The sequence below is a fragment of the Desmodus rotundus genome, chromosome 7 (genome assembly GCF_022682495.2).
Source record: "Desmodus rotundus isolate HL8 chromosome 7, HLdesRot8A.1, whole genome shotgun sequence".
In the NCBI taxonomy this organism is placed as follows: Eukaryota; Metazoa; Chordata; class Mammalia; order Chiroptera; family Phyllostomidae; genus Desmodus; species Desmodus rotundus.
The window spans coordinates 115277139-115303551 of NC_071393.1; the positions used below are offsets into that span (position 1 = coordinate 115277139).

The following is a 26413-nucleotide window of genomic DNA, read 5'->3' on the forward strand; positions in this document are numbered from 1 at the left end:
ACAGGACCCTTATCTTTTATCTGACTTTACTTTTAGATTTCTGCCTTACTAATCTTCTTCCCACTCATCTTGTCCACAAAATTCTTTGTTTTGTTTTGATATATGGCTTCTTTATTTACTCCTTAAAGATAATTTTGGAAAACCAGAGCTTCCTCAAATGAGGAAAGACCCTGTCCAGTTAAAACTACAGTCAAAGGTGGTTTCAAAAGCTGAACCTGTATATTTTTTAAGACACTTTTATTTAAAAAGCTACCTCTTCTGAGAACTCTCTCTTTCAGTTACAAAACCAATTGTATCTTCTAGTTAATCGTTTGCCTTTCAACTGAGAAAACAAATGGTTAACTGAGTCTGGGATTCAGGTATACTTAACTTTACCTTTTAAGATACATTAAGACTTAGATAAAAATACATAATGCCCATCACCCCTAACCCCACACAATCACCCGTAATCCCACACAACACAGACAGCTTCAAGAGTTAAATCTTTAGAGAACAAAATGGTTTTACTCTGATATAGCTAGGACTGATTTAGCATGGAACATCTTGATGAAAAAGGGCAGAACTGCTTAGAATGCTAGCTTACTTTTTACACTACTTTCCTCCTCTAAGCATCTGTCAAAGTGTGGGATGAGAAAAAGGTGCTGGAATCTGGAGAGGCAAACTAGAATAAAAATATATCCGAGTCCAAGAATTTTAAAAAGAGACAGACAGAAATTCACTGGAAAAAATTATAGGAGAATGTTAAAAACAGTTCTGCTCCCCTTTACAGACAAATAACTTCACAAATTATCTATACATATCATCTATCCAATTCTTTAACTCCCCAATCTGCCTTTCCCTCACAACCCTCTCCCTTTACACAAGCCACCATCAAAAGTCTTGTATTTTAAAATATATCTTAAATCTCTACTGTTCTTCATCTCCACCATCAGAATCATGGCCCAAGACAACTTTGTCTCTTACCTAGACTAGTATAAATCATCAACTACTGTTAATTCCTCTACTGTCCCCCTCTGATTAACTGTACACACAAAGCAGGCGGTGTGATCTTTAAAACTGTAAGATGGATCATGTCACTGAGTAATGGTGTATCTGCAAATTAATCCAAACTCCCAGCATCCAGGGAGCCAGCATTACAGCTAACAATTCACATTGCCCACACTGTGCAAGAAGTGCTTGGGACAATGCCAAGAACACCAAAAGGGCTCAGTAAATGTTGGCGTTTTCAGGGAAAGCCCCAGTCTGCCTCTCTTACTTTCCAGCGACTTTCTCCCCAACTATGATCCTTTCAGTTAACTGCAAGCTCTTTCCCACTTTGGGCCTGCTGTTTCCCTCTGTCTGAAATGTTTTTTTCTTAGACCCTTCAGGAACTTATGTCTCCTACTAATACTTCAAGTCTAAACCTAAATGTCATCTCATTTTTGAGGGTTTCTTTTTCCTCTTTCTAAATACCACTTTCTATATTTCTTTATTATACTACTCTTCTTATTTCCTTCATAGTGTCTTATATTCTGTAATTACCTTTTTGTTTCATTGGTTAAACTCCTTGAACATCATCGAATGACTAAGCATCCATCTAACAAATTCTCTTAAGTTGTAGGAAGCAATGGGTTCTGTTCTATCCAAAATAATCTTAACTAATGTAGGTATTAGTCTCCTTTCACCATGAAGCTACAATATTGGTCACTAATATGAATATGTCACAGCCTATGCTATGATTCATTACACCTACACCCTTCCCTTAATTGTTAATTAAATATAACCCTGTGTCCGACTAAGTATTGTGCTATGTGCTGGAAGAAGAGGAGCCAGGATGAGAAAATAGAGGTTATTTCCTCCCTTAGGGTCTTGAATGATATAAACATAAGATACAACAACCAAAGAAAGAGCATTTCAAGTAGGGGATGGGGTGGAACGAAAAGTCGTGGTATGTATGCAGAAGTGTAATATTTCATCAAAACTAAGATACCATCGATTGCAACATGCATCGTTATGTTCCACTAAGAAAGAAAAAAAAAATGCTGCCCAAATTAATTGTTAAATATCATCAATAGTAAGATGCCTCTCTATGAGAGATGCATCCCAGCTTCAAAGATGTTAAAGTTTGAGGAAAAGAGGAAGAGGAGAAGGGAGAACAAGAGGAAAAGAGGGAGGAGGGGGAGAAGAGAGGAAAAGAAAATTACCTTTCTATTATTAACACAAAACCAGTCTTCCAGGAGCCTCAAGAAGTCTCAATGACATGGAATATTTGTTATTCATTAAAGCTCATTAACAGAAAGGGGAGAAAAAGCCACTGGCAAGAGTGGTCAGAGAGCAGCCCTTGCTTTCTTCTTGTTTCCATTTTGCCTTGTATACCTTCACCTATCCCTTTATTTTTAGCTTTTCTAAATCGCTTTGTGTGTCTCTTGTATATAGCACATAGCTGAGTCTTGCTCAGTAATCCAAATTGAAAATCTTGGGTATTTTTTAAAGGTGAGTTAAATGTAACAAAAGATAAATCTTTTTAAATCTATACATTTCAAAACTCTTAATTGTCTTGTGCATAATAGGTCATAACTTAAGGGAGCAAGCATAACTGAAAAAACATAATAGCAATCTTACATACATAAAATACATTTTATGACATACATCATAAAATCTTACATACAGTTAATAATAATGAAAATACTCCACTTCAAACCTCATGAGCTATTTATAAATGTATGGCTTTAAATGCTTATATTAAAAGTAAGGTTAATAACTGGTGAGTTAAGCATCTATCAGAAAAAAAAAACCCAAAGAAATCAGAATAAAATGCTACTTACAGTAACACAGTAGCCTAGATTATTCACCCAATTCTGTCACTGAGAACAACAGAAAGTAATGGAAACACTTCATTTCAAAAAACATTAAAAGCTTTGAGAGCTGAGAAGATGATAAAGGAATAACCAGACCAAAATCTATAAGAGGAAATCAGACAGATACATGGCATAATTAAACTCTTTCTGTCCTGCAGACATGTGCCTAACTCACAAAGTTGAGCTACAGTTTTAACGATCTCTTGCTAGCCAAGCGAATTCAAAGTTTAATACCCAGCCAAAAAGGAAAATCTAGCAGGAGACCCTTTCTCCATAAAGCGGGGACCTCCCCAAAAGCTTCATCCTCCAGAATGGGGTAAACTGCAATTAAACCTAGTTTACCCATTCCCACATCTTATGCCCAAAGGGCTACAAGGAAATTTGTCTTCCTGTTGCAGAAGCAAACAAGGATTCCTAAGACAAGCAGGCCCATACACATTATCTGCAACCCAGTGAATTTCATCCAAAACCTCAAGGGATGAATTTAGCAACCAAACTAGTACCTTGAGGAATTAAGTCTGGGAGTGGCAGGGAACAAAGGCAAATCCTATCAAAGTAATGCAGTTCCTTCTCGGACTTCAAAGAAGACCCACAGATATTTCTTCCAAGGAAAATAATCAGTTCACAGTCAAAATCTCACAGGGTAAATAAAGGAAATCTATACCTAGGGATAGCATATAAAACTTCAGAAGACCAAAAAAGAGATCCACTCAAATGAACTAGGCAGCTAATTTATCAATAGCAACAATAAAAACCAAAAAAGAGTGAAGTTATTTTTTTCAAATGGCTAAAAAAAAAAATAACTGCCAACCCATAATTTTATACCTAATGGAATACCTATCTATCAAGAATGAGGGTGATAAGGACACTTTCATGCCAAAAAAACAAAAAACAGTTTACTACAGAAAAACTCATTAGAAAGAACTCTAAAGAAAACAATCTTCTGGCCCTGACTGGTGTGGCTCAGTGAAGTGAGTGCCAGCTTGCAAACCGAAGGGTCACCAGTTTGATTCCCAGTCAGGGCACATGCCTGGGTTGCAGGCCAGGCCCCCAGTGGGGGGGTAAGCAAGAGGCAACGATGGATGTATCTCGCACATTGATGTTTCTCTCCCTCTCTTCCCTTCTCTCTAAAAATAAATAAATTAAAAAAAAAATTTTTTAAGTAAACAATCTTCTGAAAGAAAGTAATTTAGATGGAAATATCTGAAATCCCTGTAGGAATCAAGAGCACGTAAAGTTGGAATCTACATCAAATTCAAAGGCTCATTTTCAGCCACATTGACTACAGAGTAGAAAAGCTAATTGACAGCAAGAGAGAAAGAAATAGATTCATCAAGGAAAGAGGAAGAAGAAAGGTCCTAGCAGCAGTATAAGCCCCTGGTTCCAACTGTTCTTGAAATCTTGTCCTTGGAAACTGAGAGACAGCCCAGTGTCCTCATAGTTTAGATTCTGTTTTTCATTTTTAAAATGTAGAAAGGAGAGGGGCCAGGAATTAATGAAACAGAAAACATATATAACCAAGAAAATCAAAGTCAAGCATTGTTTTTTTGATAATACTAAGAAAATATAATAAACCACTAGCAAGACTAATGCAAGGAAAAAAGACAGAAGGCACGGAAAATAATGGAAATAACAAAATGGAAATATTACTTAACAGAGATTTAAAAGATAACAAAAGAATGCTTTGAACAATTTTATGCTAAATACTTTAAAAGCTCAGACAAAATGAATGGATTCTTAAAAAACAAAAGAAAAAAGAAAACCTTCCTAAAAACTGACCTAATTAAAAACAGAAATCCTAAATAAAACCACATAGAAAACTGAATACATAACCTTCCTCAATACTAAGCCCACATGCCTCCCTCCAAAATACTAAGCCCAGACAGTTGAATGGAAGCTCAACCAAACCGTAAAGAAACAGATCATTCTAGTCTTACACAAATCCTTTCAAAGGGATAAGGAAAGATTAGTTCCCAAATCATTTTTGAGGTTGGCATAATCTGGATACTAAAATCAGGGTAATATAAAAACTAAAAATTATGGGCCAATATCATCCATGAACACAGACGCAAAAATCCTAAATGAATACTAATAAACTAAGTACAGCTGTATAGTATAAGAGAAAAGCATCATGATTAATCTGGATTCATTCCAGCAATGCAACGGTAATTCAACATTAGGAAATCTATAAATTCACCACATTAACAACATAAGGGAAGATAACCATATGATCATCTCATAAATGGAGAAAAATCATCTGATAACCCTCAATATTTATTGTTCACACGCACACACACACAAAATCTTGGCCAACTAGCAACAGAAATTGTTTTAACCTATAGAATATCTACCAAAAATTTATAGCAAATGTTATTAATGGTGAAACATAAAATGCACTTGATTTTAAAAATTAGGTGCAGCATAAGAATGCCCACTATTAACATTTGTATTGAACACTGTACTGGAAGTCCTCACTAGCCTAGTAAGGCAAGAAAAAGAAATGGTGTAAGCACTGGAAAGGAAGACACCGTTTGCACTCATAATACTTTAATAATTTAGTAAAGGTGGCTGAGCACAGATGTACATACCAAAAAAGCTTATTAAGGGCAAATAGAAAATGGAAACAAAAAGGAAAAATATACTATTTACAATAGTAACAAGAAATAAGAAATTTAATAATTAAATTTAAGAGAAAACTTGAGAGATCTTATGGAGAAAAGGACACTTTACTGAAAGGTATTTTAAAATATCCAAATAACTAGAGAGATATGCCACGTTTAAGGAAACAAAGGCACAATATGATAAAAAGAATTAAGTTAAATGCATGTGTAGATTAAAAACTACAGAGATTTGAACTCACAAGACAAGTTCCATTTTTTAATAACAGCTTTTGAGAGCTTATTTGGAAGTTCTAGCAGAGGAACGGTCCTCTGCTCTACCAGGGAAGGTCGTCCTCTTTGACCAAGAGTGCAGCTTCGGGAGGGACACACATGGAGTGGTGAGGGAGGAAGGGGACATTTGCCTAGCCAGCCCGATCAGCCGAATCAACCTTGGAGATCAATGGGGTAACAGAAGTTGCAGCCAGATCTCCCTCACATCCTAATAACAGCTTTTGAATTTTTGCAAACTTGACTCAAATTATTTCCATTCATAAATATTTTTGCAGTTGGCATAAACTTATTAGTCACTAACACAGGAATTTTACTTTAACCAAATTGTAGTAATAGTTGATAAGGTACTTTAGAATTCACAACTTCAATGTACAAGTATGAGTGAAGAGCACATGATCAGTATTCAGCTGAGTTCTAGTTGAATGTGCTGTGGTCCCACTGGTTCAAAGGTCAACCAAACCCACTGGTTCACTACAATGTAGGTTTTGATAACCACTGCAAGTGATAAAACATAGCTGACATTTTACATACACATAGGTTTGGGTTCTTAGTAATTATCTGTGAACATTGCCAGAACACCATCTCCTTAAAAGCCACCTAAAAATGTAAACATCCACTCTGAATACAAATTGCTTTTACAAGAGGAAAAGACAAAACACATTCATGATACAATGATTGTACTGGGGTCAAAGGGTACTCTAGTGGACCCATGTGTAGTTCTCATACATATAATAATTTTGTACATGTGAGGCCTATAAGCAGTTGCCCAGTTTGTTGTACAACAGTTTTGAACTTGATCAAACATACCATTTTCTTTAGGTTTAACTTATTCAAATTTAATTTTGGTTTATGAGAGTTTTGTGGTATCTTATAATACTGCTTAAATTTGGCTTTATCTAAATGTCCTAACAGAATTAGGAATAAAAATCATGCTTTACTGGTTGCTAGATGATAATACTAATAGTTACCATTTATAGAGTGTTTACTGTGTGTGCCAGGCACTACAAAAAGTGCTCTTTACATTTTAAATCATTCAATCTTCACAACAACCCTATCAGGTGTATAATATTACTATTACCATTTTACAGATAGAAAAACTGAGGTACAGGAAAGTTTGGTAACTTTCCCAATGTCACACAGGGAAGCGGAGAAACTTAGGGAGCCATACCCAGGTAGTCTGTCTGCTGAGTCCCAAGACCCTTAGTTACTATGTTACACTTCTTTTCACAATATTTAAAATATACATAAAATTATTATGGATAAAAAACTCACTATTAAAAAATTATCAGTAAGAGTTAAACAATATCAACACAACTTATCATAGGTTGAGATTTCACAGCTATTTCAAAGTTTCATGGCCATGATTAAGAGTTTTGAAGTTGGACAGACCTGTCTCTGAATCTTGGTTGTGCCCTTTACAAGCTGTGTGACTTTGGACAAATTTCGTAACTTCACCAAGCCTCAGTTTCCTCATCTGTAAAATGAGAATAATAAACATCTCACAAAATTGTTGTTAGTAAAATAATTATTACTACATTAAACTGATATGGTAACTCTCACCAAAAATAGAAGGACACGATAAACAGAGAAGGTTCTCAAACTTCCCCATAAACTGCACTTTATTATGCTGTAACAAAGATGACCACTAGTCACTGCAGGAACTGTAAGATCCACACCAGTGTAGAACACCAATCAAAAAATTCCCCTAGATAAAAGCCAAATGCCTGGAGGTAAATTACTGGATCCTTGAAATATAAAATAATGTATATACACAGAGAAAGAGACAAACAGGTAAGATGTTGTTTGTTCACAGTAACTCCCACAAATCCCATTCCACACACATCCTTTAAGACGAATAGTATTCAAGGGGCCCAAACAGGAAGAGCTGTATCAAGAAGGAGCAATTCCAGGCATTAGTAGAAAGTAATTTTTATAAGAGAAAAACAGAAAGAAACAGACATGTCATCAAAGTAGGGTAGAACTACCGTTATTGTTACCATCAAAGAGTGACTATGTCCATCATACCTGACATTTTACTAGTCAAAACAACTTAAACTGTAACTATTGTTGTCTTTAGAATCCCAATCAAATAATTTAAAAATAAATAACCACATTTCCACCAACGCCTGCATTTACCAGTAATATACCTATTTGTGATAGATTAGGTATCTCTTAGAAGAGGATGATTTTAACAATAGACTATACAAATTTTTCTTGAAAAGGAAAAATAGGAGTAATACTTTGCAAAAATCCTACAGGATAATTTTGGGGGTTTGGTTTTTTTTAATATATTTTATTGATTATACTATTACAGCTGTCCCATTTCCCCCCCTTTAGTCCCCTCTAACCTACACCCCCCCACCTGCTTCCCCCTCCCTTAGTTTATGTCCATGGGTCGTACATATAAGTTCTTTGGCTTCTACATTTCCTATACTATTCTTAACCTCCCCCTGTCTATTTTCTACCTACCATTTATGCTACTTATGCAAATAAGGACATGAAGTAGTGTAGGTTACTAGCGCATAAACTCCTAACAAAAAACTTAGGTCCTTCTGTTTAGCAATTTGGGATTTTTCTATTTGATCAGTATTTCCTTCACTACTTTACTTCCTCTAAATGATGAGTATAATTTTTTGTACATTTTAATGAATGCTATAAGAAACTAATAAGGTCAAGTTGGTTCAATCACAACTCAGCTGTATGAAGATTTTATTCAGCAATTTGGGTAAATTTTTATCTTTATATAACTCAGAAAATTTGCAAATACCACCAACTATTTACATTTTATCCCATTTGCTTTGTCATTCTCTTTCTGAACCATGTGACAATGAGTTGTAGACACTACACCATTTTAGCCCTTAATATTTCTATGTATTGTCCTAGGGACATGGACATTTGCTTATATATCAACAGTATACCTAACCAAATCAGTATTGTGTCAATGTTAAAATTTCTATTACATAACTACAGTCTATATCCAAATGTCATTAACTGTCTTTAAAATGTCCTTTAAAGCTATTGATTTTCCTGGTCCAGAATCCAATTCAGGATCATGCATTGCATTTGGTGGTAATGGCTCTTTAGAAACCTATCATCTGGAAAAGTTCTTCAGTCTATGTCTTTTAAGACTAATATTTTTAAAGAATATAGACCAGTTATTTTGTAGACTATCGCTCAATTTAGGATTGTCTGATATTCTCTTGTGTTTAAACTCAGGCTACAAAGTTTTTATAGGAATGTCACAAAGTAATGTTGGGTTCTTCTCACTGCATCCCACCACAAGGTGCAACAGACTAATGGGTTCTATTACCAGTGATTTTTAACAATATTATTTAATAAGTGATTCAAAAATAAAACAGCCATTACAAATTATGACAGAGCAGACCAATTCTCCTGGCAAGAAAAACTGTAAAAACTGGGTTAAATAAATAAATAAATAAGGCAAGTTAAAATACCAGAGAAAAAGGAAATGCAGGGTTAAGCCTGACAGTCTCCACTCCTCTTTCTTTCTGAGGCAACTAGCTGCTGACTGGAGCTTTTGGTAGTCTCAGCAGGCTGCAGACAGAAATTAGAACTGGGGGCTTAGCAAGCAAGACAGGTAGGGTTTGAGGGGCTAAGATTCCAGAGAAAAGGCAACCACAGAAAAGTGAGTCTGGACATCCTGTACTGCTTTTGCCTTCAGGGTATACACTGAATCCTAACCTGCATGGGGGCAGGAGGCCAAAAGCAAAGTGCCTATTTTAAAGCAAAAAAAAAAAAAGATAAGCAGAACTTTTGCTAGCCTCACAGTGCTAGAAAAAGAAAAATTACAGTTTAGGGCCTGCCAAGAAGGAAAGGCCCTGGCAAACGCCCCAGGATTCCATTTGATACCTCTGAAAGACAACACTCTTAGAGTAAGGGGAAACTGGATTTAAATCAGCCCTTAAGAAGCCTAAAACAAAGACTCAAGTCATCTCAAGACTGTACTGAATCAAGGTCATCTACTCCTACTTTTAACTATGACCAGAAGAAAATTAAATTCTCTAGAGAACAACATCATCATCAAGACCCTCTATGATTTCTCATACATAATGTCTGATATTATTTTAAATTACCAGGAATGCTATGAGATAGGACCCAATGACAAAAAGCCAAGAAAAACAGCGGACAACAGAAAAAGACCAAAAGGAAATCCAGATATTATAATTATCAGACACAGACTTTAAAATAACTGTGATTAATATGTTCAGGAAAGTAGATGACAAGATGAGAATTTCAGCAGGGAATCTATAAAAACAAATAAAAAATAATTAACTTGAATTCTAGAATTAAAAAAACACATAATATGAAATTAATAAATAGATGCTTATACTAGCAGGTTGGACATTACATGAGCTAGAAAACAGGTCAATAGAAATTATCCAGATGAAGGGCAGGAAAGGAAAAAGATGGAAGATACAGAAAAGTGCATGAGACATATGGGATGCAGAGACAGATCTAACATAGATATCTAGAATCCCAGAAGAAAATGAGTGAACGTGTGAGGCAGAAGCAGTATCAGAATAAATACCCCAAATTTGACCAAAAAAACACCAGGCTACAGATGCAATGTGACTTTGCCACTCCTCCTATCAACAGGTGGAATCTATGTCTCTATCTCTTGAATCTGGGCTAGGCCACGGGACTTGCTTTGGCCAATAGGGCATTAGAAGATGTCAGCAGAGACTAGAGAGATTTGTCTTTTCTTGATACTCTTAGAACTCAGCCACCAGGTGAATGAATCTATCTGCTGGAAAGGCCACACAGAAAACAAATTCCCCACCCCTACATTTTGGCAGAAACCCCACCAACCAACAAACATATGAGTGAGGTTACCATATTTTGCCATGTATAATGTGCACTTTCCCCCCAAATATTTGAGGGAAAAATAAGGATGCATATTATACATGGGTATAATGAATACATACCATGGGTATAAAAATCCCACGTACAATGTGCACAAAACCATGGGTGCACATTATACATGGCAAAATACATATTTTATACCACCTGGCCATAGCCAAACCACTATCAGACCATACAGATAAATATAGCCCAAAACAAACTGCCAATCCATGTATTCATGAGCTATTAAGTGACTTATTTTAAGCCACTAAGCTTTTTATGAAGCAAAAACTAGCTGACACAGAACTCATATATGTAAGTAGATCAGTGGTTCTCAAACAAGGTTGACTTTGCTTCCCAGGGTGTCACACAGCAATGTCTGGAGACATTTTTGGTTGTCACAACTGGGTGGCTACTACTGGCATCCAGTGAGTGAGGCCAGGGATGCTACTAATATCCTACAAGTCCTTTACAACAAAAAACTGTCCAGCCCAAAATGTCAACAGTGCCAAGGGCGGGAAACTCTGAAGTACATAAAGCATGATAGAATGATGCAGCCTTTAGAACAATCCTATCCAACAGAACTTTCTGCAACGATGAAAATATTCAATATCTGTAGCCATTAGTCACATTTGGCTAGTAAACACCTGAAATGTAGTTAATTTGACAGAGTAACTAGAGTTCTTATTTTATTCAATTTTAATTAATTTAAATTTAAATAGACACATATGGCTAGTGGCTTCTCTATGGGACAGCAGAGCTCTAGAATTTAGATGCTAGAAATATTGAGAATAGTGAAAATTAGGTTGGGTTAACAGGGATAACGATGAATTTTTACAAAGTTAAGGCCCACAGTCACTCGCTACAAATAAATAAACCAAACATTCTTCTTTGTTTCAATACCTATAAAGTCTAAAGTTGTACTATTCTGATAAAATAATAAACTGAAAAAATTTTAAATAAATTTTCCATATCCTGCACAAAACAATTATTCATGGAATGCTGGCTGACAACCTTAACTAGAGGGCTTTTCTAGCTTTTTGGCATGAAAGCCCTAGAAATTTCCTATGCTTTTTTTTTTTTTAAGTTTAAAGTGATTTAAGAACTGATGCATTTTAGAGGCTTCAGAATTGTACAAATGAATAGTTTTTGATCAAGTCATTTCAGGTAATTAAATATTCCTTCACTATCCTTTCCTACCCTCTTCTCTCCCCGCCCCCACCCCATTCACCACAAGAGAAGGAAGAAGTTGATCCAACGCTGGTACAATTCCACAGACTTTTTTTAAACTTGTCAGCATTAAGTAGGTCAGTTTTCTGCTCTAGTGGGTGTTTGGCAATAGGTTTTCTTACTAGAATACAGTGGCTACTCTGCTGGTAAGCACATACCACAGAATAAAGAAAGACTTTGAATAACTCTCCTAAGGGAAGAACAGGCTGCCTGATCTCTAAAAGAAAATCCCCGAGTCTTAACTAAATACCACCAGGAAATTCCAACAGAAAACAAAATGAAAAAGAAATAAAGAAGATTCCAATTCAAAATTTGTTCTATATAGTGAAGTCTACAGATTTTAAAGGCCCTCAGTGTCTAGGAACCCACAAATATCCTGTTGGGACTCTGATATGTGTTCAGCCAATTCTGATCACGGAGATTACAAATTTTTTAAAGTCATAAAGGACACACACAATCTCTCACAAGTTTTATTAAGAGTTCTAATAAAAAAAACTTACCACTAAAACTAAAATTTCAGAAAACCTTTCCCTTATAAGCCACGACTTTCCTGGGAAAATATTTTTTTTAGGAAGTCAGGAATTACTTAAAACTTTTAATAACTGTATTATAGCAGAAAGCAAATTTGACAGAAGTTTGTTAGAATAAATGGCATGCATAATTTGTTGTTATTTTTTTAATCAGCATTGTTTCTATATCGTGGGTCTGACAACTCAAATTTTACATTTTTAATCATTTGTAAAGCAAATATTAAAAAAGAAACTTGACAGGTCCACATTCATCCAGTTAATTTATTTCATATCAGATCAAAACTCCCTGTAGGGGCAAGATTAATATCCTCTATTAATATCAAATAAAAGTTGAAACAACATATTTACTAGATTTGTTTTCCAGAAAATTCCAAGAATTCTGACAAACTCTAGAAGAAAATGTAAACCTTACAAACCAGATCACTAACGGATATAACTACAGAACACACTTAACCTTACTAGAAATAAATTGCATTAAAAAATAATGGGTTGTGACCAATATTCACATAGCTGTAAGCTGACATTCATTTTACCATATTGCACTCACTGTTAAGAATCAAAATATTTAGAAATAAAGAAAATTTCAGATATAATATAAATTCCAGAAAAAAGACAGTAACTCACATTCAATTTTATTTTATTAAAGAAGAAAGAGTTTCTCTCAGTTGAGAAGCTACCCACTATCTTCTACACTGCCAGATATTAAAAGTAAATAAAATCAAATTTAAATGAGTAAAAAATTTTCTATCCTAATGTCAAAATATGCAATAGCTATTTAGAAAAAAAGTCCCATCATCACGACCAATTAACAAGTTCTCTTTTATTATAGTCTATTTTGAATGTGCTTACTCCTTGACAAAATATCATAAAGTTAGTTGAATATAGTAAGCAACTGAGATAGATATAGTTTCAAGACCAACAAAACCACCAAGAGACATGAGACGGGTTTTTTTTTTCATTTATACACAAAGCAATTGAAGATAACAAGGTAGCTAATTCACTACATGGCCCGTCTAACATCCATCCATTTGTTCAATCCTAATTCAGTTCCCAGAATTTAGTTGTCTAAAAGTTCCCATAGTACCCAGTAAGATGTCACTATGCAATTATAAAGCACGTATGTCCTGCACATCATACTGAAGTAAAATGAATACATTTCTGAAGTAAAATGAATGCAATCATGTAATTGTGACAGACGCTGTTAACTGGCCACCCAAACAGCTGTTTCCAAGTCCTTCCTCCCTTCTTGCTTCTCACTATAGAGGCCAAAACACTAACTACATTTAGAGGTGACATATAATCTAATTTTGGCCCATGAGACATAAGAAGTGACTTGTTAGAAGCAGTAATAGGAAAGCTTTTGCTTGATCTAGACCTTTCGCCTTCCTCCCTAAATGTGAGTGGAAGGCTGGAGCTGCAGCAGCTATCTTAGGACCATGAAGGCCAAGCAAAATAAAAGATATGGGCCCCAACACTGCGGAGCCACTGAACATGAGCAACTGCCTACGTCCAGACTGATGTAAGAACAACTTCTCTTTGTTTGAGCCTTGTAGTCAGGTTTTCAACTTAGAGTTGGACTCAGTCCTTATACATCACCGTTATCAGAAACTACCACAACTTTAACTGTAAGTAATTTCCTGACTAATGATTAAAAAACAAAATTACACACTAGTTCTAATAAAGTTATCTAATAAATTAGTCTAATAAAGTTATCATTTCCGGGTAAGGACTAATTTCTAATGAGTATCTGTTCAGAGAGCTGTGGAAAACCTTGAGGTCAGACTGAGCTGAGGGAGGAATGGGAGAGAATAAGAAGATAGAGTCAGGGAGATGCCTGGACTCTGAATTGCACACACAGGAAGAGCCCAGACTCTCAAATAATCACCAACAGTGTATCAGGAGGGCCATCCCTGAATGATAACCTAAGCCGAAAGGAGTTGATAACACACATCAAAACAAAAGCCCCGGAACATTAAGACTACTGTCCAAAAAATTAGTATTATTTATATTCTTAGGAATGATAATGGTACTGGAGTTCTATAGAAAATAATCTACTTTTATTAAATAAATGTGTATTAAAGTATAATGGCCTTTTTCTTAGAGGATGCATGCTGAAGTATTTAGGGGTAAAGTATCATAATGTCTGCAACTTTCAAGTGGCTCACAGAAAAAAGAATACACAATCTTAGAAATATGTAAAGCAAGCATGGAAAAATATTTAATACTGCATTATCACTGGGAGATACACAGATAATACTGATTATCAGTAGGAGATATACAGATGTTCCATGTACTACGCCTTCAACATTCTTGTATTAGAATTGTTTCATAATAAAAAGTTAGCATTAATGTTTATTGCCTGGTTTGGGAATTGTAATATAGCTATATAAGATGTCACCAATGGAGGAAACTAGGTAAAGGTAATATGGAACCTCTCTGTCCTCTTTTTACAACTTCCTGTGAATCTAAATTTACAAAAAAAATTAAAAGTTAAAATAAAAATGCTGGGCCCTGGCCGGGTGGCTCAGTGGGTTGGAACATTATCCTGTGCACCAAAAGGTTGCAGGTTTATTCCCCAGTCAGGGCACTCCCTAGGCTGCAGGTTTGATCCTGAGTCAGAATGCATGCAGGAGGCAACCAACTGATGTTTCTCTCTTACATGGATGTTCTCTCTCTTTCCCTTCCTCTCTTTCTAAAAGAAATAAAAGAATATCCTCGGGTGAGGATTTTTAAAAATCTACTCATTAAAAAGAAATGTTGGGAAGACTTCCAGTTTGCTAATAAACACACACCTCCCTTTATCTTCCACTGAACTAAACAATGAAATCTGAACAGAATGTATGAACAACTATTTGAAGACTCTGAAAAAGTATTACAGGTGGATCCAGAATTCAAAGCATCACCAATTTGCTGTGAGTTTACCATTTTTTCCCTTCAGTATCCCCCCTGCTTGAACTCAGCACAACTTGAAACCCAGAAGTGAGCATTATGATACAGAAGAGAGAGATACAGAAGAAACCCTCTAGTTCTGGCTCAAGGACCAAAAAGGGAACTCTTAAAGCTCAGGGAAAGTGGGGAAAACCCCTGGGGTATTTCTCTCCAAACTCTCACAACCCGGTCCTCAGGTCTCCCGAGGTGGGTGGGCGTATGGGCGTAGCAGCAACAGCACCACCAACAGGGACTGGAAATGGAAAGCCTCCAGGAGTGAAAAATCTTCCTCTCCATTCAATGGAGCCCTTCCTCCAAGTGGGCAGATCAAACTTGTTCCTTTCCTTCCTCTTCTGTCTTCAGGAAAGTCACTCCATAAAATTGTTTATGAACTCCTGAGTTCACACTCAAGCTGTGTAGGTATGGATCTGATGCTAAGTAGTATAATAAAACTTTGAAAACTGTGATAATGGGTAAACTTACACCCAGATTCCAAACTGACCACTGAGTGAACACATGTGGGACAGATTTGAACAGCACCGATAAAGCTCTAAAAACTGAATTAACACTTGAACCACAATCCACTGAAGGCTAAAACAAAAATACCAACATTTGCCATAGAATGTAAAGAAAACCTAGCATCTCGTTACACAATACTCAAAATATCCAGGGTACAAACCAAAATTACGCACATGAGAAAATACAACATCAGCAAAATAGCAGTACACAAATTCAATATTCAGAAATTGATGGCATTTGTACACCAACAATGAAATATCAGAAAGAGAAACTAGGGAAAAAATCCCATTTACTAGCAACAAGAAAAATAAAGTACCAAGGAATAAATTTAACCAAGGAGGTAAAAGATCTGTACTCAGAAAACTATAGAACACTGAAGAAAGAAATTAGATACAAATAAATGGAAGCATATACCATGTTCACGGATTAGAAGAATTAACATCATTAAAATGGTCATACTACTCAAAGCAATCTATAGATTCAACACAATTCCTATTAAAATACCAATGGCATATATCACAGATCTAGAAGAAATATTCCAAAAATTTATATGGAACCAAAGAAGACCCAAATAGCCACAGCAATCTTGAGAAAGAAGAACGAAATTGGAGAGATCACAATACAGATTTCAAACTATACTACAAGGCCACTGTAATCAAAACAGTTTGGTATTGGTCTAAGAACACAGACATAGATCAATGGAACAGAATAGAGAACCCAGAAATAAACCCAAGTCTCTATGGCCAATTAATATTTGACAATGGGGGCATGAGCATACAATGGAGTAAAGATAGCCTCTTCAATAAATGGTGTTGGGAGAACTGGACTGGTACCTGCAAAAAAATGACACTAGACCACCAACTTATACCATACACCAGAATAAACTCAAAATGCATAAAAGACTTAAATATAAGTTGTAACGCCATAAAAGTCCTTAGAGGAAAACATAGGCAGGAAAATTTCAGATATCCCATGCAGCAATATTTTTGCCAATATATCTCCTAGGGCAAGGTATATAAAGGAAAAAATAAACAAATAGGACTACATCAAACTAAAAAGCTTCTGCATAGCTAAAGAAACCATCATCAAAATGAAAAGGGAACCGACTGTATGGAAGAACATATTTGCTGATGATACATGGGACAAGAGTTTGATCTCTAAAATATGTAACGAACTCACAGGACTCAAGACCAGGAAGACATTCAATCCAGTTACAAAATGGGTAAAGGACCTAAACAGATACTTCTCTGAGGAGGACACACAGAGGGCCCATAGGCATATGAAAGGATGCTCAACATGCATGTATATGACATGTACATATATGTAATTTCTGCCTTTAACAATTATTCTAAATTATGTTTGCATTAAAAAAATTTTTAAGCCTTACATGAGGACAGTTTTTAAAAGATTTATTTATTTACTTATTTTCAGAGGGAGGGGAAGAGAGGGAGAAAGAGAGGGAGAGAAACATGGATGTGTGAGAGAGAAACATCCATCGGTTGCCTCTTGCACACCCCCAGCTGGGACCTGGCCTGCAACCCAGCCATGTGCCCTGACTGGGAATTGGACTGGAGACACCTTTGGGTTCGCAGGCCTGTGCTCAATCCACTGAGCCACATAGCCAGGGAAGGGCGTTTTTTTCATTCCTCTTTTTAGAGGAAGGGAGAGAAACATCAATGCCAGAGAGAAGCATCGATCAGCTGCCTCCTGTACATTCCCTAACCAGGGAGCGTAGATGCCTGGACCACAGATCACACTCGAACACGCCTGCATCCAGACCAGGTTGGGGGTTGGGGGTCGTGTCAAACCCACAACCTATCAGTTACTGGTTACTGGAAGTTGCTCAAACCAACTGAGTCACACGGGCAATGGCTCTTTTATTTACATAGTCTCTTATCTTTACTAGAGAACCTTATTATTTACATCCTTCCAGGGACTGAATAAAGTACCATAGATTAAACACCACTACATTTGCAATTCCTGTAGGGTGTTTTTGGTGTTTTGATTGTTGTTTGTTTTATCTTCAGTCAGAAAGCAGTATCTCACTAACTTAAGGAATCTTTATCCCCTCAAATACAGGCTTTGTACAATGGAGGCAAGATAAAACAGTGAACAAACCTGGAAGAGATGCAATTTACCTACTCAGACTTCTTAAAAGCAAAAGTGGGCTAAAAAAAATCTGAAAACAAAAAAAGCAAGTTAATCACCTAAAGGTTTTATATATATTTGTATATATGTGCATATGTTTTATTGTTATTTAAGATACAATATTTTACACTACTATAATCATTATTCCCAATCTATGTCTACTGGAAAACATCTCATTTTGTTTTCAAATGCCAGAAAGAAAAAAAAAAAACCTCACAGCTTTCCCAATATTGTACTTTCTTAACTAAAATATATTGTTTCACAAGCTCAGTCAATTCTGATTGTTTCGCAGTTAAGAGGAAACTTCCTAGGTTACCTCTATTACCACTATATATGGTTCAATCATTTTCCACTGCAAAATATCTATCTACCTGTGAGTAGTGGGGAAAGAGTACTGAACCAACTCTGCTTAATTAGGCTCATATGGTGTAAATCACCTAGGAATTGGAAAGTATCTAGACGGCAAGAAAATTTTCTGGGTCTAATAGATGAGATGCTCCCTAGAGCTTATTTCATAGCTATAGTGAATGGACTAATACCTCCATGAAATGCTTAGAGGATTACCTAAAAATATTATCCCATTATATCCAGAAATTAAGTATCAGCTATATTCAAACCAGCCACAGGAAATTTCTATCACTGGTGAGTGTGATCAATAAGACAATGAAATATTGGCACTAGTTTCTCATATCTACCATACGTACTAGAAAGCAGTTTCCCAATTAATTCTCATTATTAAAATTATTGAAACAAACAAGAAAAAAAAACCAAATAGATTTTAAACTAAATTAACTAGCATGTTCTCAAAATCAAAAAGCCCAAACTACAAATCTTTTTGTATCTTGTTTATAAGTTTTTGTCTATACTTCTGATTATAGCAGTATGCTTTTTATTGATACAAAAGAAAATTCAAAATCTATTTCATTTCGTCCTGTTTAGGCATTTTATTTTCAATATCATACTCTTATTAGATAAGAGCACACAAAATTCTTATTGAACCCATACACTATAATTTCTGGCAAATATTCCTCTTTTTCTACACACATATTATTTATATTCTTTATTTTAAAAGCAATATCAGCTGTGGCAGATTACATTTTCCAAAGATAGCTACAATGGCAGATTCTGTCCCATAGCTTTTTTTTTTTTTAGTATTTTATTTATTTATTTTTAGACAGAGGGGAAAGGAGGGAGTAAGAGAAGGAGAGAAACATCAATGTGTGGTTGCCACTTGCATGCTCCCTATTGGGAATTGAACTGGCAACCCTTTGGTTTACAGGCCAGCACTCAATCCACTGAGCCACACCAGCCAGGGCCCATAGTTCTTCTTATAATGTGATGTTGATACTCTTTCTCTTCAAGTGGTGGGGTCTATGTCCACACCCTCCTCTGAACCTAGGTGGACCTTTATAACTACCTCAACCAATAGAAGAGAGCAGAGTAATACTATGCAAATTCCAAAACTAAGTCAAATATGCCATGAAACTTCACTATGCTCTCTACTCTTGGAACCCAGCTACCATGCTGTGAGGAAACCAAGCAGCCAAAAGGAGAGGTCATGTGTAGGTGTTTGGCAGGACGCCCAGGCTGAGGTCCTTGCCAACAGCCAGTATTAACCACCAGACACATGAGAGAGCAAGCCTTCAAATGGTTCCAGCTCCCAGCCTTTGCAGCCACCCCTACCCTTCCAGCTACCCCACCAAACACCACATGATGACAGAGACAAGCTGTCCCCACCAGGCGAGCCTTGCCCAAATTGCAGATACTTGAGCAAAACAAATAATTGGCAGGTTTTCAACCACTAAGTTTGGGGTGGCTTGTTATGTAACAATAGATTACTAACATGTACTCATGAATATGCTTTGGAAAATGTACAAAAGAGAAAGAAAAAATTTAATTACCCTAATTTCACTGTTAACATTTTGACACATATTTTACAATCAAGAAAATGTTTCGCCCTGCCCACCTAAGATTCCAACTGGTTTGTTTTTACCAGGATAAAGAGTTAAATCAGATATACTATTATCACTGTTCAACTGTTTGCATCTAACATGCAAGAGAAAGGAAGAACATCAGCATCCATTCTACTTTTCTTATGCTTACTCTTTCACTTACCTGTCCTAAGTGAGGTGTCTGAGAATGGCTGGCTCACCAATATTCCAATCTATGGATGTGGGTCAAGATCTCTGGTTGCAAGAGCAGCTGCACTGGCCCTCTTCCTGAAAGAAGTTGCTTAAGGCCCAAATCTGAAATTTTCAAGGAAAAAAAATTGCTAAATATACACATCTCTTTTCAATCACACTTACAGTAACATCTCTACTACTAAACAGGGGCTGATAGAGTGGGTTAAGATTACATGGAAATGAATAAACAGGCTTCACTAAAAATGGATTCGGGCAACGTGAATTCAACTTTCAGCTCTACTTCTTACTAGCTGTAAGGTCTTAGGTGAGCACAAATTCTCTGTGCCTAAGTCTCGTCATGTGATGAAGGTTGAGGGGACTTGATCAACATTTTGGGCTGGGAGTCAGGAGACCTTGTTCTAAACTCAGTTGTCATTCTGCCTTGCTATAAGAACTTTGATACTTCTCTGGGTGCAGAAACATCATCTCTAAAAGAGAGGGTTGCATTAGATAATGGTTTCCGAAATCTAATCCTTGAACAGGTGCCAGTCGTGACAAAAGATGGTGTAAAGTTACAATTGTGCTTGCTATGAGATTGTCCTTCCTACTTTTTTGGTGTTAAAATGAGATGATGTGATAGACAGTAGTTGTTTTTTAAATACCCTATAGAGTCTAAATCAAAAGCTTGTAGCCCTATGCAAACAATCTAAAATTCTTTTTAGAAATTCTAGTGCTTATATGATTTATATGAACTCTAAAATTCCTTCTACTTCTAACATTCTGCGTATTCATTCACTAATCAGAACATATATGGAAAAGGCTGATATGGTCAAGGAAAAGTGAGTTAAAAACTGGAAGACATTATTGTATGGACATCTACTTTCAGGTAATAATGTTTAAAAAACAAAACCCCACTGAATAAGAAAAGCTGAATTTCATCTCCAGTAAATGCTCTCGTAAAACAATTTCAGTTGTAATTTGCAAAATATATTATTAGCCAACAATGTGGTTCATGTCATTTCTTCATTGGCCTCATTCTAAAACAGATTGTAAAGCTTTTGACGTTTAACTTTCAGTTTTAGCAATTGTGTTAAAAGGCAACTAAATACATACCAAAAAACCATAAAGAAATAACAATAGGTACAGCAAATGCTGTTCAAATATTCCAGAAATTGCATTGGGTATGCTACCAGTGAAAACAATTGACATGTATTTGATCATAAGTCAATATAATTAAAGTAATATTAAGGTTCTGTCCATGGTAACATTTCACATATTTCTGCCTCCATTACAGCACAATAAACTAAAAACCTTCCTACTATATTATAACTATTTTCAAGGAAACCAGTATTTCAATGATACTAAAACATGCAACCATAATAAATTATGAGTATCAGCAGTAATTTTCCAATGTCCTCAGATCAGCGCAGGCTAGGTAGTATACTAAAGAGGAAATATGAGTAGTACTGAAATAGTACCAGAAAGAAAAAATCTAAATTTCTAAAAACACAATTAGAAACACTAGCATTGTGAATTCAAAGTACAAAATAAAAGGCTGCTGGCTGAAAAATGTGGCCTGCCAAATGTTCCCCATGGGTAAATGTTCAATACCCACTGGACATTTTATACCACCTCCAAGTTAAGAGTCTTCTGCTAATACTTATGAACATAAATGAATTCCCAGATTGTTTGTGCTCCAAGTAGCCACCACTAGAGGTACAGATCAGAGTAAGACAACTTATGCACATCTAAACTTTATTCAGACATAGAAAACAAAGAAATTTGACATACTTTCCACAGAAAATATGCCTATGAAAAGTATTATTTATTTTTTAAAAACAGCATTGTAATTTTTTTAAACTAGAATCATTATGTTAGTATAAGTATAAAGAGAGGAGGAAATTTCTTTTTTCTTTTTTTTTAAATTTTTATTGTTATTCAATTACAGTTGTATGCCTTTTCTCCCCTTCCCTCCCCCCCACCCCAGCTGAACCCATCTCCCTCCCCTACCCCCACCATCCCCCCGATTTTGTCCATGTGTCCTTTATAATAGTTCCCGCAGTCCGAGAGGAGGAAATTTCAATTACATATTAAGTCCTCCTAGTCAACACTTAACTCTTTTAAATTGTTTATCTAACTAGATATTTACTTTCATCATATCTGATGATTCTCATCTTTTTCACTTCCCAGTTTATTTTCAAAGGTGTCAGACCCATCCACTGGCCAAGCTCAATTCTGGATGCCAGTCAAAAAACAGGTATTTATACCCCCTTTTAATATATGAATGAACATTAACAACTCTTATAATTTCATTTCAGCAAGACCAAGTGGGATGTGCTGCTCACAACTCCAAGCCTATGCTGCGGCATGGCTCCAAACTACTCTTCTCAAAATGACAGCAGGCTATTCTTCTTTTCTCTTAATTACATACTTATCCTAGCTACTGAAAGTGTGGTTCACAAACTGGCAGCATAGGCACTGCCTGGAAGCTTGTAAGAAATACAGAATCTCAGGCCTTACTTAGCCCTACTGAATGAGAATTGGCAGTTTAACAAGATCCTCAGGTGATTCATACACATACGGAATTGTGAGAGGCACTTTCCTACCTAGATCACTCATTCAGGGTCCCCTCCTCCTGCTTTATAGCTCCTCTTCTGTTTGGCATTTAAGGGATCAGACCCTTTTTCCATTGAGCATATTAAGACCCACCAAAATGTAATGAGTAATCTTTAAATAAGATCACACAGTTTCTCCACAACCTTCTTTTCATAAAAGACTAAGCTCCATGAAGCCAGGCACTTCATTGTATCCTCAAGACCAAAACAGTGTCAGGCAAATATTTGTAGAGGGAACAAAATAGATACCAGATGATCCCTAAAGTCCCCAAATCTTTGGCTCTTGCATTTGCTATGTAAGCAAAACTGTATCTAAAGAAAGGGAAACTAAAATGTGAGGTCATCCAAATTTACAAAATGAAAAATATGCTACTTTAAATATGACTTGATCAATGTCACAAGGCAGATTCACTACTAAGTTCATAGGTTCAACAACACTTTTACCATATCATTATTAATATTATTATTTTAGGTCAAATGACAATAAAACTTCCTCTACATATATACTATCATCCAAGTAGCTAGCAAACTCAACTACCCAGAAGAACTGTGCACTCAAGAGTTTAAGGTAGCCTAAAATATACAAAAAGCTGGAAAGAATATATACATAAAAGTTAAAAATTACATGGTATGATTAATTTCTTCAAAACCAGAAGAAATAAATGTTTTCAATCCTTTATCTAACTCAAGCTGAAATAGAAGAAAGGAACAGAAAGAAAAGAATAAAAGTATGGAAAAGACAAAAGATTAGGGACCAGACATAACAACAGGACTGACAAAAAAACAGAGATCAAAAGTCATCAAAGGTTTTAAAAAATATGATTTAGGGACTAGAAAAAGCAAAAGCAGCTACAAAGGCAAAGAGCAGAATACAAATTAAAGTAGCATCCACTTCAACAACCTCAAATGATGACATATCATACAAGAAATTTCAGACCAAGTGAGCCCTAGAATATCTAATGGGGTTAGTTATCATTTCTCTCATCTACCATATCCTACCTATCTGAAATAAAAAGGAACAAAGAAATACACTCCTAGCCCTTAGAGATCAATAAAAAGCAAATTAGGTTCAATATGTACTTTGTTTTCTACAGCAAGTATTGGTCCACCTTTAGGAGAAAAGATAAATGTGGTACAGTCATACAACTAATACATATACCTGGGAAAATGAACCACAGTTACATATTGCTATGAATTAAAATTTTAAAACATAATGTTAACCAAAGCAAATAAGAATATATACATAATTCCATTTTTATAGTTAAAGAATAAGCAAAACTAAAAAACATACTTTTGAAATGCATACAAATTTGTAGTCAACTTAAAAGAAAAGGAAGGGAATAATAAATAAACAAAACCAAAACAAAATTCTGAATAGTTTTATCCCTGGTAGAGAGAGAAGCAAATGGAAATCAAGGAGAAATATACCAACAATGTCCAATTGCTTAAACTGCGTGGTAGTTCACAGGTACTGGTTTTATCATATGCTTCATTAGTTATATATACAGTACCACATTCTTGTCTATGTATCAAATACTTTATAGAAGAAAGGGAAAACAAAAGGAAGGGAGATGGGAAGGAGAGGAGAAGGAAAAGAAAGGGAAAAAGAGAAGGATAGATACTTATAATGCAGGTCAACATGGACCTTCTATCATTCCCTGGACAGGTAATGTAGATTTCTACTAAATATAAGTTCCAGCTTGAAACTCAACTAAAACAAAAGTTGATTCTTTTTAAGAGCATAAACCTAAAATTAAATGAAAGTAGGTCACTTACCTATCTTCAATTTTAAAAATTAAGATAACATTGAATGTAAAGAGAAGAAATTAATTTTCAATAAAACCATATATTTTAATATATAAATGCTCAAGTATAACCATCCTAGAATTCATGTTAATAAGGAAACAAGACACTTGCATTGATACATAAAAATGCCAAATGTGACAGCTACAAATGCACTCACACAGTAAATTGTCCTGGAAAATCAGATACCACGAGGGGCAATGCAATGGTAACATGATTTTCCAAAAGTTAACAACTCTTGTTAAATTTCTGAACAAAACAAAGTACAATTTACCCTCAGTTTACTCAGCAGTTGCATTTCTGGAAAATTCAGTATCTATTAAAAATATGCAAAAAATACTTTGTGTTTAAATGTGAAACAGAATTAGGTGAGATAAGTACAAACAGGTTTTTCAACTACAAGAAGATCTGTGGAAGAGTTCAGAAATCATGCAGAACTCTCTCCTACCCTGTGGTATGTATGGCATTCCTGGCTCCTGCTCATTGAATGCCAATGCTACAGCCACCCCACCCAAATCATTGTAGCAACCAAAAGTGCACCCTCAAAGATCCAAATACCTAATAGGGGAGGTACTGACCCTTAAGAACCAGTGGCTTCAAGAAAGGCTAGATCCCGGCGTAGCCTCCAGACAGCCCTTTTCATGATGCCATGAAGCTGAATAAAATGATCAAGTCTAACCAATTTCTAACTTTGGCAAAGGAGGAATTCCTATACAGAAAAGACATTTACTATTTACTGTTAAGGAAAATATAAAGGCACATTAAAACCAAAGGATAATCACCCTAAATAAAATTGACACATCAAACCAAAGGTTGGGAGTCTTCTAACCCATATGATGGCAATCTTTGAGGACGATGTTGTTTTGCTAAAATACAATGAATGTCCCAATTTAAAAACACTGTAACACTCAAAAAGTATGTTACAGTTTACAAAGCACTGAAATTTTAATTGGTTAATTGCAAACTTTAATTACGAACTATATAGAAATTCTAAGAGGTAGATATCATTATTCTTTTCTTGTTTTTAAATTACATTTTATTGATTATGCTATTACGGTTGTCCCAATTTTCACCCTTTGCCCCTTCCATCTAGCACCCCCTACTTCCTCAGGCAATCCCCATACCACTGTTCACATCCATGGGTCATGTGTGTAAGTCCGTGGCTACTCCATTTCCTATACTGTACTTTACGTCCACACGGCTACTCTGTAACTACCTATTTGTACTTCTTAATCCCCTCATCTCTTCACCCATTCCCCCGCACCCCTCTCCCCTATGGCAACCACCAAAACCCTCTCCATATCCATGATTCTGTCTCTGCTCTTCTTGTTTGCTTAGTTTGTTTTTTAGATTCAATTGGTGATAAATATGTACTTATTGCCATTTGACTGTCCATAGTTTTGATCTTCTACTTTTCTTAAATAAATCTCTTTAATATTTCATATAATAATGGCTTGGTGATGATGAACTCCTTTAGTTTTTTCTTGTCTGGGAAGCTCTTTATCTGCCCTTTGATTCTAAATGATAGCTATGATGAGTAGAGCAATCTTGGCTGTAGGTCCCTATTTTCATGACTTCGAATATTTCTTGCCAATCCCTCCTAGCCTGCAAAGTTTCTTTTTAGATATCAGCTGACAGTATTATGGAAATTCCCCTGTAGGTAACTAACCACTTTTTCCATGCTGCATTTCAGATTCTCTCTTTATCTTTAAACTTCTGCATTTTAATTATGATGTGCCTTGGAGTAGGCCTCTTTCCATCCATCTGGTTTGGGACTCTCTGTGTTTCCTGGACTTGCATGTCTATTTCCTTCACCAAATTAGGGAAGTTTTCTTTCATTATTTTTTCAAATTGATTTCAAATAGATTTTCTTTCTCTTCTCCTAGCACCCCTATGATGCTAATGTTGGAAAGCTCAAAGTTGTAC

The 26413-nt window shown here is 35.8% G+C and overlaps 1 protein-coding gene across 11 annotated transcripts in view; it reads right to left on the reverse strand.

Annotated features, from left to right (window-relative positions):
• The window catches only part of NUMB (NUMB endocytic adaptor protein), a 121965-nt gene that overhangs the window by 58649 nt on the left and 36903 nt on the right, over nt 1-26413 (reverse strand). For 7 of the 11 annotated variants that reach the window (XM_071222057.1, XM_071222053.1, XM_071222052.1 and 4 more), the window contains 2 exons: nt 20062-20192; nt 7118-7202 (listed from right to left, as the gene is read on the reverse strand). The gene's annotated coding sequence lies outside the window, so the exon portion shown is untranslated. Of the gene's footprint in view, nt 1-7117; nt 7203-20061; nt 20193-25065; nt 25190-26413 lie in introns of those variants that run through there. The other 4 variants (XM_071222054.1, XM_071222056.1, XM_071222051.1 and 1 more) reach the window with 2 other exon arrangements.